This window comes from Canis lupus, chromosome 29 (assembly GCF_003254725.2).
Source record: "Canis lupus dingo isolate Sandy chromosome 29, ASM325472v2, whole genome shotgun sequence".
Classification (NCBI taxonomy): domain Eukaryota; kingdom Metazoa; phylum Chordata; class Mammalia; order Carnivora; family Canidae; genus Canis; species Canis lupus.
In genome coordinates, this window is record NC_064271.1 from 35,061,398 (window position 1) to 35,076,753 (window position 15,356).

Genomic DNA, 15,356 nt, shown 5'->3' on the forward strand with positions numbered 1-15,356 from the left:
TGGTTTCTCTAGTGAGAAAAGGAGGGTCTAAGGCATACATCCAGCTCTCTAACATTGCAGGGCACTTCCACATGGGTTGCACCTCACGAGGATCAATGGGGCATCTTGTGGGGTTTGACCACCAGAGGTCAGACACTAGTAGGGGAGAGGGTTGGGGATTACGGCAACCAGTGCTCAGAATTTGCCAGACTGCATTCTTGCTTACAGAAGAGCAGATGCCGTAGCCCATAGATAGAACCATCAGCAATGCTGAGCTGATGACCCCCATTTGGCCAGGGAGTCCAACTGGAAGTTTTGCCTGATTTGGGGTCCCACCCAAAAAGCCTTATCAGCTTTAGAGCCTATTCTACAGCCCCACCCCTGGCAAGAGAGTAAATTTGCAACCCTCAACTTCTGAGTATAACCTCTAGTTACACCTGACCAGGAAGTCTAGCCAGAGAACATGAGCAGCCATAGAGCATCTTATAGCTACTCTTAGAAAAGGAACCAAGCCAGCAGCCCTGTCCAACTATTAAGTATAGACTTTATCCAAGCATTATATAGTTATATAAAAGTATAGAAATTATATTATGGAGATTATATAAAATTATGGAGATATGTAAATTGCATATTATATAAAATTATAGAAATTATGTAATTATACAAAGGCATTATATAATAGAAAGGTCAATCCATCAAGAAGATCTAACAATTGTAGATATTTCTGCACCCAACATCAGAGCACCTAAAAATATAAAAAAAATATTAACAGAACTAAAAGGAGAAATAATCATAAATACAATAATAGTTGGGGCTCTAATACCCCCACATTCTCAACAGTCAACAGAACATTCAAAGCATCAATAAGGGAAAAGAAAATGTGAGCACCACCATAGACCAAATGGACTGAACAGACATATAGAGGACATTATATCCAGCAACACATTCTTCTCAAGCACACATGAAATGTTTTCTAGGATAGAACATATGTTAGCCCACAAGACTTTACCAATTAAAGAAGGTAGAAATAGCCAAGTATCTTTTCTCAGAAAGGTATGAAACTAGAAATTGCAAACATGGGAAAATCAAGAAAATACACAAATATATGAAAAGTAAACACTCTTAACTGATGGATCAAAGAAGTAATCAAATGGAAAATAAAATATATGCATGGAGAAAATAATGGAAATATATCAAAAATTATGGGATACAGCAAGGCAGTCTAAGAGAGCAATTTATACTAACAAATGCTTACATCAAGGAAAAGATCTAAAATGCACAATCTAATTTTATATCGTAACGATCTAGAAAAATAACAAACTAAGCACAAATTTAGCAAAAGGGAAATAAAAGTTAGATGAGAAATAAATGAATACAAAAACAGAAGACTTAAATAATCTGTTCTTTGAAGAGAGAAATTGGCAGTTAGCTAGACTAACCAAGAAGAAAGAGGACCCAAGTAAATAAAATTTTAAGTACAAGAGCAGACATTGCAATTGATACTACAAAAATACAAATAATCATGAGACTACTATGAATAATATGCCAACAAATTGACCTAAAAGAAATGGATAAACTCCTAGAAACATACACCAAGTCTGAATCATGAAGAAATCAAAATCTGAACAGACCAGTAATAAGACTGAATTCGTTTTTAGAAATTTCCTAACAAAAGAAGTCCATCATCAGATGTGGTCACTGGTAAATTCTGTCAAACATTTAAATAATTAATGCAAATTCTTCTTAAACTCTTAAAAAAAAATTGAAGAGGAAGGAATACTCCCAATCTCATTTTACATGGTCAGCATTACCCTGACACCAAAGCCAGAGAAGCATATTACAAGATAACTATATATCAATATTCTGACTAAAGTAGAAATAAAATTTTCCAACAAAATACTATCAAATCAAATTCAACAGCACATTAAAAGGATCAAGAACCATTATCACATACCATCAATCCCGATGATGAAAGGATTATTCAACACATGTAAATCAATTCCTGTGATATCACAGAATGAAAAATAAAAATCATATGATTATCTCAACGGATCTAGAAAAGGCATTTGACAAAATTCAACTAGGATAAAAACTCAATAAATTAGGTGTAGTGGGAATGTAACATGACATGATAAAGGCCCATAAAAATCACAAGCCCACAGCCAACATCAGACTCCATGGTAGAAGGCTGAAAGCTTTTCCTTGAAAATCAGGAATAAGAGCGCTCACTCTTTCCACTCCTATGAAACCTAGTTCTAGAAGTCCTAGCCAGGCCTATTGAGCAGGCAAAAGATATAAGAGGCATCCAAACTGAAAAGCTATTGTGGATGGCACGGTCATATGTATATACACAAAGAGAAAATCATAAAGACTCCACAAAAAAAAAAAAAAAAAAAAAAAACTTGTTAGAACTGATCAACAAACTCAGTAAAGTTGTAGGATACAAAAATCAAAACACAAATATCAATTGTGTTTCTGTACAGTAACATGATATCAGGAAAAGAAAGAAAGGAATCTGGCATATAATAGCACCAAAAACAATAAAACAGTTATGAATAAATTTAACCAAGGAAAAGAAACACCCATAGAGTGAAAACTATAAGACAAATAATGAAAGAATTTGAAGACAATGCAAACAAATGGAACAATATCCATGTTCATGTACTTAATATTAAAATGTGCGTATTACCAAAAGCCATCATAGATGCTAGGCAATACTTGTTAGGATTCCAGGGGCATTTTTCAAAGGAAAATATAAAAACAATCCTAACATTTACACGGAACCACAAAATGCCCAAATAGCCAAAAAGCCAAAATAATTGAGAAAGAACAAAGCTGGAGGCATACAATTCCTGATTTCAAACTATATTACAAAGCTAGAGTAATCTAAACAATGTGGTATGGATAGAAAAACAGACGCACAGACAGAGCAAATGGAACAGACCGGAGAGCACAGAAATAAATCCATGTGTATTTGATCAACTCTTAATTGACAAGGGAGACAAAAATACTCAATGAAGAAAATCTATCTCTTCACTAGAGTGTTGTGTTGAGAGAACTGGATATTTACATGCCAGAGAATGATACTTACCTTGTACCATTCACAAAAATTAACTCAAAATAAATTAAACAGTTAAGAGATCTGAAACTGTAAAATCCCTAGAGGAACACAAGAAATTTTTGTTGACGTTGATTTTAGCAATGATTTTATGGATATGGCACCAAAAGTAACAGAATAAAAAACAAGTGAGACTACATCAAACGAAAAACTTCTGCACAACAGAAGAAATGACTGATAAAATTAAAAAGTGACCTGTGGAATGGGAGCAATATATTGGCAATCTCTATCTGATAAGGAGTTAATATCCAAAATGTAAGAGAGACTCCTACAACCCAGACCTGACACCAAAAGCATGATCCTAAGAGGAAACACTGATCAAGATATCTCTCCAATTAAAATAGAATCAAAACTCTTAAAATGATAAAACTGCAAGCTATAGACTGGAGGATAATATTTGCAAACCACATATCTAACAAAGGGCAAATATGATAGTTAATTTTATATGCTGACTATTTGGGCCATGGTGTGCTCCAATATTTGGCCAAACATTCTGGGTATTTCTGTGAGAATGTTTTTGGATGAGATTAACATTTAAATTGGTAGATTGAATAAAGCAGATTTTGCTTCATACCAAGGGGGATTTCATCTAATAAGCTGAAGGCCTGAAAAGAACAAAAAGCCTGACCCTTCCTCATAAGAGAATTTCTCCTGCCTGGCTGTCATCAAACAGACACTGTCTTTTTTTTGTTTTCCTTTAGGACTTCATCTAAAATATTTGGTTTATTCAGGTATAGAGCCTGCTAGCCTTGGGATTGGAATTGCACCATTGACTTTCCTGGTCTACAAATTTCCAACTCACCTTACAGATTTTAGGGCTTCTTAGTTTCTATAATTATGTGAACTAATTCCTCAAAATATGCATCTAGATGCTCATATGTATATATACACATTATATTGGTTCTGTTTTTCTAGAAAACCCTAATATCAAGAACATATATATAACTCAATAATAAAAAATATTAAAAACGGGCAAAACAGTTTACCAGAGGATATACAGATTTCAAAGAAGCACATGAAAAGATATTCAACATCATTAACTACAGCTTTAAAAAATAAATTATAAGTTAAAATCATGATAAGATATCTCTGCACACCTATCAAAATGGCTCACATAAAAATAGTAATAATGTTAGCAATGATGTGGAGAAACTTGATCATTCATATATTACTGGTGGAATATCAAATGGTAGGATTACTTTAGAAAATAGTTTGGCTCCTTCTTTAAAAACAAACTCACAAAAAAAAAATAAATAAAAACAAACTCACAATTACCATATGACTTGGCAATTGTAGCATTTATTGGGCATGAAATCTTAGGTTCACATAAAAACCCTTATAAATGTATAGGTTTATATATTTATATAACCTGGATCATCCTCTGGAGAATTTTGCTGAGTGAGAAAAGCCAATCTTAAAGTTGACATATTGTATGATTCCATTTCTATGACTTCTTTAAATAACCAATTATAGCAATAGAGATTTGGTTAGTGGTTGCCAAGTGTTAGGGGTATCTGGGTGGAGGTAAGAAGGAAGGGGATGATTCTAAAAGGGAAATGAGAGATCCCTGTGGTGACAGAGGTGTTCTATATCCTGTTTGTGATATTATACTGTAGTTTTGCAATAATGTTTTAAGGATACACAGAATTTTATTTCTTATAATTCTATGTAAATCTATAATTATCTTTAAAAAACAATTATCAAAGTAATTTTGATTTCAAGTTCACATAAAAACAAGAAGTCACTTCCAGGTGAATTCATGGACATAAATGGGAAAGACAGACAAGAAAGCCTCTAGAAGATTAAATGGTAAAATATTTTTATGTTCTTGAGTACACAGTTGTTTGAATACCAAAAGCAATAATTATAAAGAAACAGAGCAAAACATTGGATGTCTTTGAAGTTATAGATTTTGAGCAAAAGAAACCATTAAGAGTAAAAATGAAAATCACACAAGTGGGAGAAAATATCTGTAAACATGTACTTGACCATTTTTTTTTTTCAAGAACAGCACTAATAGAAATATGATGGGAAACATCTCAATTCTGACTAGCTACATTTCAATTGCTTGATGGCCACATGCGGTTAGTATCTACCAGACTGGATAACAGATCCAGAACTTAAAAACCACTCCTACAATAAGAAAAATACAGGCAGTCCTATTTTAACTATGGGTGAAAAACTAAAATACATGCTCTTAAAAGAGGCTATACAAATTTATCAGTATAACATTTAAGACACAATGAGGTATAACCAACCACTCATGTACCCAAAAGGCAAAATAAGAACTATGAAAAATACTAGGTCTCAGCAAGGCTGTGAAGCAATTGCAACTCTCATGCCCTGTTGGCAATCATCAAACTATATATATATTTTTTATATAAAAATATATATAAATTTATATATAAATATATATATAAATGTACATATATAAAATGTATATATAAATATATGTATATAAAAGTAATGTAACTTTGGAAGTTTTGTGTGGGATAATTTTATAACGTGAATGTACATCTCACTTGTTATGAAACAATTCTACTCTTGAAAAAAAATGAGCTGCAAAAATTACATATGAAAAGGTTGGTACCAGTATTTATCTTTTCCCCCGAACTGGAAACAATGCATATGCCCATTAATTGTACAATGACTAATAGCATATGCATCCAATTAAACACTACACATCAACAAAAATGAATAAATTTCTATTATGCACAACATCATGTTGAGTGAAAGAAGCTCACAGAAGTTACCTGTTAGGGGTTTCTTTTATAAAACACTGAATAGAAAAAAGTAATTTGTTTTAAGTACAAATAGTAGCTACATTTAGATGGGAATGAAGAGTAAAAGAGGTCACAAAGGAAGCTTCTGGGGGTGGTAGCAGTTTTTTATTTATTGAATGTTCTAGGTAAAATTTCTTTGAGTTCTACATGTATGTTTTGCATACATTTTGTTTTTATTCTGTATTTCAATGAAATTTGTTTAATACATTTAGAATTTACTTTTATGTGATTTTAATTGGTTTCCACAATGGCTTCCTTGTGATATCTCCTCATTTCCAGTGGGACAATTTTCCAAATCACTCAGTCCATTGCTACTGGGACTTATTGCCCTGATCTGCAATCAAGCTTGTCACTGTTCAATTAAAACCAACAAAGAGTATAATGGCTAAGCAAAAGCAAAATTGTCAAGACCTTATTATTGCAATAAAATATGCTAAAAATTACTTACTGAATTTCCCAGACTGCATTATTGAAATGTTTGCTAATTTTCAGGACAATTTACCAGAAACTGTTGAAGAGGAACTTAACGAAGTTGTGGCTGAAGTTACATCTAAAAGAATCCAGTGCACTTCTCAGAGGAAAAGAAGAAGAGTTCTCCCCAGCTGGTAAACAGCTTTGACCATATTTGATGCTCAGAATTCTCAAAGCCTAAACTTCAATTTTTTCTAACACAGATTTGCCAGAAAAGCATCTCTCTCAGACCTGAACTACTTTAAGGAGACTTAAAACATTAGATATGGGTCAGGGAAAAGATAGCTATATGTTTTGGCCAGAGAATTAGAAATGAATGTTATTGAGGAAAAAACATCAATCAACTTGCACATTCATATTGCAAGTTCTATACTCTTTATATTCCGTTGTTATTCTGATTCATTACTACGTCTATGGTTCAATGGATTGCTTTAAGCAATTTTAATCATGCATTCCTTTATTCATTCAATTTATTGGTGCTTCTCGACATACAAATATGTGCTAGGTTCTAGGATATATATTATATACATGTGTACAAATGAGCACAGTTATGAGTTGGAGAAAAGAAATACAGTATATTGACAGCTATCCAAGGGGCTAGGAAATTACCAAGACTATTAGAGAAGACCTCAGTATGATGAAATTTAAGTCAGGACCTGAAGGAAGCCTGTGAAGTCATAAATAAAGCTAAGGCGGTAGGACCCAACAGGGAGACAGAGTGGGGACATGCTGGGGGGACATTTCAAGCAGAGAAAACAGGAAAAAAAAATTGGAGCTGAAGGAAAGCCACAACAAAGATAGAGAGGATCTCGTAGATCAAGAGAGTAACCCCCACCCACCAGAAAGAAAAAGTTGGAACATAACCCTAAAAATGTCAACATGAACTTAGTGAACAATTTTGGTTTGAGTTATAAATGTATTGGATAGATGGAAATAGGGAAACTGTAATGGGGGATTGTAAATATTCTAGACCCTAATGATAACTCAGGATAGCAGTAAAAACACACGTTTGAAATATATAACACTAACAGCGATGCACATCGTTTTATACTAATACAGTATTAATGGATGATAGTTTTTATCAACACTATTCTATATCATGCCTCAGAATTATATGGGTTTTCTCCCAACCTATGATCAGTAATTTGAAATGCTTGCTGCTTTTGAAAGCCAATATCACTTGACTCCCTGAACCATTTGGCCATATCAATTAATAAAATTTTAATAGTTATCGATGAGTCTGAATCATAGTTCTACCACTTACTAATTGCATGACCTTAGGTAAATTGACATTAAGCAAGTTACTTAGCTTTTCTAAGCCTCAGTACCTCATCTACAAATTTAATATGAAATTGCTTCTTGACTCATAATTGTCATTAAAAATTAAAATAATTCAAAGCGCTGTGGTAACTCATATATAGATTATACCCAACAAATGTTGGCAATTCCAACAAAATGATGTTTCCTAATCGAACTAGTACTTTGTCTCAAAACAAGAGTGCTCAAATTGCTTTAAATACAACGCACCTTTTGTACTTAAGTAAAATGGAAGTACGTTTACTGTCAATGTCAAATTTTTAAAGATTTGAGAGAGAGGGTACAAGAGAGAGCACCCTTGAGAGAGAACACAATCATGGGGAGGGGCAAAGGGAGAGGGAAAGGTAGGCTCCCCACTTCTCTGTCACCCCGGGGGGCTGGATTCCAGGACCTGGGGATCTAGACCTGAGCCAAAGGCAGATCACTTAACTGAGCCATGCAAGCACCCTGTCAATATCAATTTTATTTAAAATTGATGCTTATCATAAACATAGTTAAAATGATCATGGTAGTGGCAGTCTGACCAATCTACTCACTTGATCTTCTATCTTATGATGGTTTTGATAAATTCATTTAATTAGTTCTAGCAGCTTTTCATAGACTCTGTATGATTTTTCTAAATGGATTACCAGGCTGCTGAGAATAAAGATATTTTTATTTCTTCCTTTTCAATCTGTATGGCTTTTTTTTCTTGTATTATTGTACTATCTAGAATTCCCAGTAAACTTTTGAATAGAAGTGGTGAGACTAGACACCCTTGTTTTACCTATTTTAGGGAGAAACCTTTGTTTCAAACCATTAAGTATGATGCCAAATACGGCTTATATAGATGACCTTTTTGAGATTGATGCAAATTCTATTTTTAGTTTCCAAGTTCTTGTCATGAATAGATGTTGACTCTTACCAAATGCTTTTTCTGTATCTATGGTCATGTGTCTTATTTTTACTTGTTTTTGGTCTGTATTAACTTTTCAAGGTTGAACAAATCATACATTCCTGGAATGCATTACCCTGAGTCATGATTGTCATTTCATGTATCTAATTACATTACATTCTGTTTAAGGATCTTTGTCTACGTCTTTGAGAGATACTGGTCTGTAGTTTTCTTGTAGTGTTTTGACTTCGTTTTTAATATCATTCGTTGATTTGAATACTTTTCTTCTCTATTTTCCAGAAAAGACTATATGGAAAGGATATAATTGATCCTTTCATTCTTCAATAAAATCTACCAGTCATTCTATCTGGGCTTGAAGTTTTTTGCTGTTTTGTTCGCAGGAAGGTAACTGCAATCTTTCCAGATTATCTGTCTTCTTGACTTTTGTAGGTGGATTGGCCAAGAAATTGATTCATTTCACCTGTTTATCAAATTTATCAGCATCGAGTTCATAATCTTTCCTCAATATCTTAAACTGTATGGAGGATACGTATTGATGTCCCCTCTTTCATTGCTGATATTTGCAACGTGGATCTTCTTTTCTGGATTTAACTGGTAATTTATAATTTGCACTGAACTTTTCAAAGAGACAGCTTTTGAGTTTTGTTTTTTCTTTTCATTTTCAATTTCTTCAATATCTAATCCTACATTTTTAAAAAATTCTTTTCTTTCGTTTACTTTGGTAATTTGCCCTTGGTCTACTGTGAGAAAATGCAGATTGCTTTGAGATTGTGGCTTTTTAAAATATTATTTATTTATTTATTTATTCATGAGAGAGAGAGGGAGAGAGAAGGAAAGGGAGAGAGAGGCAGAGGGAGAAGCAGGCTCCATGCAGGGAGCCCAACATGGGATTCAATCCCAGGTCTCCAAGATCACACCTTGGGCTGAAGGTGGCACTAATCCCCTGAACCACCAGGGCTGCCCAAGATTGTGACTTTTCTAATAAAGCATTTGCTGCTTTAAATCTTCTTCCAAGCACTGTCCTAGCTCCACAAGTTTCGATATACTGTTTTCATTTTTGAAATTCAAAGTAGTTCCTTTGCAATTTTTTTTTTTTACTGAGGTGGTATGCTATTATTTAATTTCCAAATATTAGAACCTTTCCCAGATAACTATTAATTTTTAGCTTCTCCTTTGTTCAGTGGAAATACATGGTCTATATTTTTAAATTATTTTAAGTATGTTAGGATTTGTATTATGGCTCAGAATATGGTTTATCTTGATAGATGTTGCATTTCCACTTGAAAAATATGTTCATTTCACATTTGCATGGATTGCTCTGAATACGGTTAATAGTGTTCAAGTTCTCTCTATTCCTACTTTGTTCCATCAATTACAGAGAAAAAATCTCCACCTATAATCGTGGGTTGTCTATTTTAATTTCTATCACTTTTTTTCTTTATGAACTTTGAAGTACTGTTTGGTGCATGCACATCTAGGATTATTATTTCTCCTCAGAGATCAACTTCTTTATCATTATATAACATCTATCTTTAATAATATTCCTGATCTGATATTTATGTGATAATATAGTCACTCTAGCCCTCCTTCAATTAGTGTTATATGACATATTTTTCCCAATCCTGTTGTCTTTGTCTTAACATTTACCATGGATTTCCCACAGAGAGCACAGAGCTGGGTATCATTTTTCATTCAACTGAGGGTGACATTTTCTGCCTTTCAAATGGATGTTTTCAATCATTTAGACTTATTTACATGCATAGATTTAAAAATACTGCTATCTTATTTTCTAATTATTTTATCTTTTGTGTTCTTTCTTTGTTCCCCCTCATTTTGGGTTGACCATTTAAGGGTGCATTTAATACCCAAGATGCTTATTAGTTATTCCTCTTTTCTTGTCAGTTTAGTGGTTGAGCTAAGGTATGTAATATATATTGTGAACATGTAATAGCCTACTTTCAAGCAGGCTTACAATATAAACCTTCATTATGTTATACTTGCATTTCCACCTACTCTTCTTCTGTTATTGTCATATTTTAAGCACAACATAGTTATTTTTTTAGAACATCAAATAATTTGCTAAGGCATTAAAATGGGAGAAATGTACTTATATTTATCTCATGTTTACCATTTCTGACCTCTTCATTTATTTTTGAAGATTTCCATTTGGTATCTTCCTCTTTCTCTCTAAAATGGGCAAGTCTCTCATGTTCTTGCTGACATCGTTTCTTCCTCTTCGTTTTCAAGGTCTAGAACACATAAATTTGAATTGGAAAAGAAAATACTTTAAGATACGATACTCAAAGGGAAAACCATTGTTAATATTTCCCATCACAGACCTAGTCTGGCCCTTAACATTTTAAGTTGTTTGTTAATTAGAAATATCGTAAAATCTGCAAAAGACATACTGGGAAGAAACTCTTGTTCAAAACCACGTAGACAGTGATGACAAAATATGAATCCTTGATCAGATAAACATTTTGTGCTGACACAACCAGTAACGTTTAGTGAGTTAATTAAGAGCGGCCCTATTATATAGCATGGGACAACAGCTCAGGTTTTATTAAAGCATATCAGGACAATTAAGCTGAGGGTGATATTGCAATCCTGAAATTAAACCACAGTTGTTAGCATTGTATCAGCTTGAACCGGCTGTGTGTGCTTATTTCTCAGGAGAGCCTTTTTTGTACATGTTCCTCTGCAACTATTCATATCAAAGTAAGATCAAATGGAGAGCCTGGATACACACCACACAGTGCTATGTGATGTCCATTTGGCCCACATTCTAACAACCCAAGCACTTCAGGGAAAATTCTAAGTCAGCTTCTGATCACCACCTGCCAGGAATTCAGCCCAGTTCTGACAGAGCCGCAGTAGCTGGCAAGGAGCCACTAAAATACAGAAGGAGGAAAAAAAAAAGGGTGTTCAAACTTGTTAGATCAAATGTCAAAATCATATAAATAGAAGGAATAAGAAGAAAACTTGAGAATTAGGGGAAACATTAGAGATCTAGAAATCAGGACTATATTAATTTTGTTAACTAGGGTAAAGAATGGTGCAAAACTACATGTAGGACCCAATGCTTATTGGAGGTAACTTATGAAGCAGTGCTTTCAGCAAATAAGCAGTTTACCTCATTACACTGGCAAATAAAATGGAGAGCTGGTGTGGTAATTTGGTTAAAATCTTCAGTATTATAAATCTTCAGATATTATAAGCAATGGTTCTGAGGAGGGAGTGCATTATTTTTTCTCCCTGCTAAAAAGTCTCCTCAGCACTATATTAAAACAAATGGAAGCTCTTCCTAGAAGTTAACCTTGCAAATTCTAAGATGGTAGGTATTATATTCTGAATAATTTAGATATACTCGCCTTCCTCTGGACTGCATATGGGTTCCCATAGTATATTCTCCGTTGCATGTGCTATAGATCTCACATTTAAGATTGCACATTTTTCTAGGACTGGACCTACACTTGCTCTGCATTGACATTTCTATAATTCCTACATACCTACAAGTGCTTAGCCTTTATTAGTATGCTTTCCAAATAATTTAAGTCGTGCTGTACAACGCTGCTGTAGAACTGGCCAACTAAAATGCCATTTACAACATTTATAAATGAATAGAGCCAAAAGCACCTACGATGTTCAAGAAAATAAATAATATGATTATTGGTTGGTGAGCCATATTTACCGAGTTTACAATATATAGGAAGTATTCTTAGATTTATTGGATTGGGTCCATCTCATCTCTACGATTAGTAGGTGGGTATTTAAAAAGTCTCCTGACAGGTACTTTCATTCTTTCTGTTCAGCTTGAAAAGGGTTGAAATTTAAGTGAATCACATGCAAAAAAAATAAAATAAAATTCATATCACTTCAACTCTCAGGATAATTTGTTCAATTTCTCTTCTCTATTCAATGACCTCATTATCCAAGAGCTGAAGCTGGAATTTCACTTACTATCTCTTCAGAATGTTCCCAGTTTGTATGATATAATGCATAATTTAAATGCATGAAGGTATATTATCCTCCCTGAAAGCTTCTGAAGTTGAATGTACAAATATTGAAGCATCCTTAAACCATTTGCTTTTACTATATCAACACTCATAAATTGAAGTAGAAAAATTTTGTTAAGTGGCCAGCTATCTATATACTTTAATGATATTTAAAAGTACTTTTCAAATGTGGAAAGATGTCCTTTATCCCATAAAGTGTTTCTCTAATATCAAAGCCTGCTTTTAAGAAAGGATGTATATTTTTTCTCTAGAACTCTCTTTAGAAAAGCCATCATAACTTCAGTTCAGGGTTTAGCTTTACAGTTTTGGGAAAGCTTGTGACTGGAATGTGCAAGTTATATTCATCTGGAGTCGTTTTAATGTTTACAACAAGCCACACTCAACTGACATATCTTTCAATGCTGAAACAACTTTACTATGAAAGCCACTGTCGCTACCCAATACGGGCAGTTAATTAGCAGCTCAGAAGGAAGGAATGATGTACAGAAATGACTTGTTTCAAAGGAGTAATCAGTCCCCAAGAGATTTCAGACTAGATAGTAGTATGTGAGTCCTTTAGATTCAAGCTTTACCTTGAATTTTCCATTTAATGTTTAATATTATACTGCTTTTACAGTGGATTGACACATGTCATTAAAACACTTTAAGCCTATCAAGGTTGTCACTGTTTGGTTTTTGTTTTTATTTTTTTTATTTTTGGTTGCTATTGTTTTCCTCTGAAAGCAAACACTGCAAAGTCAAATTGGTAATTCTGAAGTACATTTTGTATAAGAGTTTGTACTCTATTTGGCATGATTTTTTCCCTTTCTGCAGGCTCATCAAAATGGCCAATGTCACCAAAACAGCAAATTTGCCAGGTGCAGCTGTTGTACATAGCAACACACACGAGTCTGGAATACTAATGTCCTCTAAACATTCTGATAGGATGACATAATCCTAAGAAAATATTTTTTTTTATTCTCAACAAGAATATGATCTATAAGTTTAGGTCTTTTAAGAAAAATTCAATGTATTCAGTATACCATCAAATAGGGAAATGTCAATAGGGGCCTTTTCTGTTTTCCTAGGACACTTTATTAACCAGGTCAAGTTCTAGTAAGCAAAACACTATGTAGAATGCACTATAGTATCTGAGGGACTAGAAGAAGGAAACAAAATTTTTTGAATTTTAGTCAAGGCAAGTAGACAATATCAATACATATATTTCAAAAGTAAAACATGTGCTATTCTCAATATAGAGACTATATTATTGTTTTTGGTTCAACTGGAGCACACAGAGAAGATATTAGCTTGATCATTAACTTCCCCAAGTTCTGAAACATGGCTTAGTATCGGCTCTCATTAATAAAAATGGTTAACTATATCAAACCACTATTGTCCTTGTGTAGACACACAAAGTTCATCAAACATCATTGATGATTCTTTCAAGAGCAGAGTTGGCCGATACCTTCAACAATTTCTTTAATGGCTTTTCCTCCCATCCCTTGATAAAAATGCCAATCATTACATGAACATCATTTTTTTATTACTAGAAACTAGTATCAAAATACTAGAAGCCTTTACGATTTTTCTTTAGATATTCTGGAGTACAGCCATCAACTTTAACTTTCTAAAGCTCATCAATGGGGGCTTAAGATATGTTCATTGAACTGGTGGCATAGAACTTACAAAAAGACTGCAGTTTCTGAGAAGATTCTAGAGGAACACTGCAAGCTGAGTCTATTGCTGATAGCCATACACAACCTGGGTATGACTGTCAACATTGTTCAACCGAAGTCTCTCCAATTTTGTTTTAGAGTAGAGAAGGTGAGACATGGGATGTAAGGGATTCTCTGGGTATAACTATGCATGTTTAAGTGGAGAAGAATCCAGACTTATAGTTCGTCTCATAAACAAAAAGGAAGAGGTGGGATTCAGAGTCAGAGAGATCCTTTTTACTTAAATCACTTTCCAGAACTTTGGTTTCTTCTCTAAATGTTTCAGGAAACTATACAATACACTGGGGCACAAACTTCTGCCTTAAGATGCCTAGAACAAGAGAGGAAGGCAAAAGCGAGGGAGCCAATGCTCCAGTCCCATTACATATCTCTGTCCAGCATGGCACAGAGAGCTAGCCACCAATGACGAACTGGTCTGCTAAGAAGCAAGGGATCCACAGCAACTGGGGCAGCATGTGCAGAGGCCATACCTCAATAACCAGGGCATCAACACCAGTGAGCCAACTACTCTGCCCTCCAAAACCTCACAAACAATGCCTCACAGACAGGCAAGAACAACTCTGGGGATCTCAAAAAGGTGAAACTTAAACATTAGCAGTCAGAAAGTAACAATACTTCTTTGGGATTAGACTCAAGCCAATATGTAAGTAGATTATTACTAATACTATATTTCAGTGTCCATTGCTTTTTTTTTTTTCATAGACCATATATATATTTAAAACAATCTAGAGAGATGAGCATCCCCACCTTCTCTAATCTTTACAAATGAGCTTCAAGTAAACTCTACTCATTCAGTAAAGATTAAGTGTCACCTAAGCAGGATGATATTGCCTGGCTTTCTGGTTTAAGCCAAGAATCTTGAGGTTTTCTAGTGTCTCCCCAGGATCAGAACTGGATTCTCCTGCTTCGACATTACCCATCTCTGGCACTGCTGCCTATCCTTTATTCCTGCCACTAACCAAGCTCCAGAGATTTGCCTGCCTTTGAAGGAAGGACAATGTTCCCAGAGATTTAGCTTCAGTCAGTAGGCTATGGGAGACTGATGGAGAACAGCTGCAT

General features: G+C 34.3%; 1 long non-coding RNA gene across 3 annotated transcripts in view; it reads right to left on the bottom strand.

Moving 5' to 3' along the window:
• Nucleotides 1-15,356, bottom strand: part of LOC125754011 (uncharacterized) — a 165,811-nt gene that overhangs the window by 105,586 nt on the left and 44,869 nt on the right. For 2 of the 3 annotated variants that reach the window (XR_007407181.1, XR_007407179.1), the window contains exon 2: nucleotides 10,702-10,812. This is a non-coding gene — a long non-coding RNA (uncharacterized LOC125754011). Of the gene's footprint in view, nucleotides 1-10,691; nucleotides 10,813-15,356 lie in introns of all 3 variants that reach the window. The other variant, XR_007407180.1, reaches the window with a different exon arrangement.